This window comes from Talpa occidentalis, unplaced genomic scaffold (assembly GCF_014898055.3).
Source record: "Talpa occidentalis isolate TD23 unplaced genomic scaffold, MPIMG_talOcc4v2.1 talOcc4.13, whole genome shotgun sequence".
NCBI classification, from domain to species: Eukaryota; Metazoa; Chordata; class Mammalia; order Eulipotyphla; family Talpidae; genus Talpa; species Talpa occidentalis.
The window spans coordinates 72,219,495-72,222,323 of NW_023601322.1; positions in this window are offsets into that span (position 1 = coordinate 72,219,495).

Here is a 2,829-nt window from a genome sequence, read left to right on the forward strand (position 1 = left end):
CCCAGGATATCTGAAACCCCACTAATCTACAGGTCCTCCTCCTCCAAGGAGTCTACCCTGTTTGCAGCAAGCATTCATTGAGCACCTACTAAAAACACAGGGTGGGTAAGCAATCAAAAGTGCAGAGCCACTTCCTGCCCTTTGGTGGTCACAGCTCAGTGGGGCCTCCCTGCCAAAGGCAAAGGGCCTTGAACCTCTCCTGAGGTACATTTCCAAAACTCCAAAGTGTGGTCTGGCTCCCACTCAAGGAAGGCGCTGCACTGAGCTGCTCCCCCACATGTTCTGGCCCTCCTTGGCCAAACCTGGTCTCCAAGCTGCGGCACAGGTTCAGCTGGTGTGTCCACATACCGGGGTCACCTTTGCCCAGTTCCAGGACAAACCCCTGACATGCTCACAGAGAACCTCAGTGCACTCAGACCCTGCCTGAGGTCTCACAGTCTTGAGGCAACGTGGGGGTGAAGTGGAAGGGAGGGATGGTGGGGAGCAGGGATCCTGTTGCTTATGAGGACTCTGAGGGAGCCAGGAGGCCTCAAACACAGCTGAGTCTGACTATCGACCTGTGGCCAAAGTCACTGCGGGCCCCCCCAGGGTGGCCAGACAGCCTTGGACCCACAGGGGTGTGACACTGCAGGCTGACCCAGAGGAGAGAGAAGTGAGCCCTCTCTGCCCTGGGAACCCTCTGCCTAGCACAGCCCTGAGTGGAATCATGTAGGAAATGGCACCATCCGTCCCCAGTTCAAGTCCAAAGCATGGCACTTGCCAACTGTCTAGACACCAATTGCCAGGACCACAGCTTTCTCACCTGTGAAATTGGTGGGGGGGGGGAGGGGGAGAGGGGTTGAAGGGGCTGACAGGGTTTGTGTGAGGAATGGAGATGAAGGGCTCCCCTGGTAGTTATGGTGGGATCCTTCTCTTGTACCCACATCATCTAACTGCCAGGAGTCCTCCTGGGGACAAGTAGTCGCCAGGCCTGGAGTGTCATCATGAATGGCCCCAGAGCCGGGGCAGTTCCCCCTTGCAAGGTGAGCAGGAGTCAAGCCAAAGTATGGTCCCTAATGGTGGGCTCCAATTCTGAGGGATCCCTGCACAGGAAGGAGGCCCACACATCCCTCTGGGTTGGGTAGCCAGAGGGGCATCTATGCTCGGTGGCCCCCAGGACAAGTTGCCCTCTCTGCTTGGCGCCCCCAAAACAAGGCTGCCCCAGGACAAGACTTCCACAGGCTGCAAACCAGGGCCCGGGGCTGCTGAGCACTCACTCACTACCCACAACCCCACTCGGTGCGGGCCACAGCTCTGCAGCTGGACAGCTTCTTGACAGTTATTGGCAGGGCCCGGCTGCTGCCCGGAGGATGGGCTGGGGGAGGGGGAGAAGGAAGAAAAGCCAATTTTGTTTCCCGCGGAGAAACGATTGCTGCTGACAGCTGTCCGTAGCAAAGCGGAGGCGCATGCCCACGTAATGCAAACTCGAGCAGCCCAGGTCTCCCTTCAACCCAGAAATGAGCTTGTTAGAAGAGCCTGGATCCTGGCCGTTTCCCTTGACAGCTTCCTTCCCCTAATACACGCGGCAAATTGGCAACCTGTCCTCGGGCATTTGCATCCTGTGTCCCTGGAGGGAGATATCTCTATTATTCTGTTTTGGATAAAGAAGGCAGTTTGAGATGACAGGTAGCAAACGCCTCTTTAATAAACCACGCAAGCAGCCAGAGAGAGCCAGGCTGCGGAGAGGGACTTGACAAATAGGTAGATTTGCAACCCGGGAGCATTAGCAGGGCCAGCCGGAGCAGTGAGCAAGGGAATGTTGGGGCCGTGAGATAAATCACCCCTTGTTATTCTGATTTAACCACTGCACTGCTGGAGCCCCTGCCCGCCCCCCTCCAAAAGGCCAACCCAGACTGAGGAGACAACTCACAAATGACGTTCTCATCCAGGATTTGTAAACTGCAACTTGTGAACCTCCGAGCTCATGGCCTGCTTAGCTCTGACAAAACTTCCCCGTCAGTTCACAGATCTGTGTAGAATGGTCCCTGTCCTTCCCTCAACACTATCCCAGTCTCTGCTGCTAATTTTTTCAACAACCCCAATTTTAAGAGAAACAGACATTTACTCTGCACTAACCGTGTCTCCTCGCTGCGCTAAGTCACTGCCCTAAGTCACACAGGCACGTTCCCCCACCTCGTTTTCCTTCATGCAACTATGGTCTCCATCGCCCAGCTCCTCAATCAGTTCTCCCAGGACTCTGGCTTCTCCGTACCCTCGTTCAAAAGGATCTGGGCCTCGAAGGCTGGGTCCTGTCCTGTGCTGGCAAAAGTGGAACAGCCATTGTCTGAGAAAATAAATGCCCTGACTTGCTGCAGTTGCCAATTTCTGTGGTGTAAATACACTGTGGCTGATTTCAGGCTTCCAAAAGGGTGCTGCCGAGCTCAGAGTGTGAGAAAGTCCCAACTACAGGCTGGGGGCAGCTGGCCCCAGCACCCCACTGCTTCAGTCCCCCAAGAGCAAACACGGCCAACCCCGTCATCCGAGAGCACACGCACAAGCCTCTTCTTCCTCCCGCAGCCCAGTCCCGCGGCCCACACGCGCCCGCCCCTGCTCAACAAGGCTTTCCCCGCGCTCAGCCAGGACCCTTCCGGAGTCAAATGGCTGCTCCTCCACTCAAGAACCCCCGTGTGAGTTTGGGCCCCTTGCAAAACCACTGTGCCCCAGTTTCCATGTCTGCAAATGGAACTCTGAGCTCATGGGGGCCGTGAGGGCCTGCAGGCGGCGCACGGTGCGGTACCTGATCCCGGGAAGAGGCCCACATGCTGGCGGTCATCCTCCTCCGTCACCCCA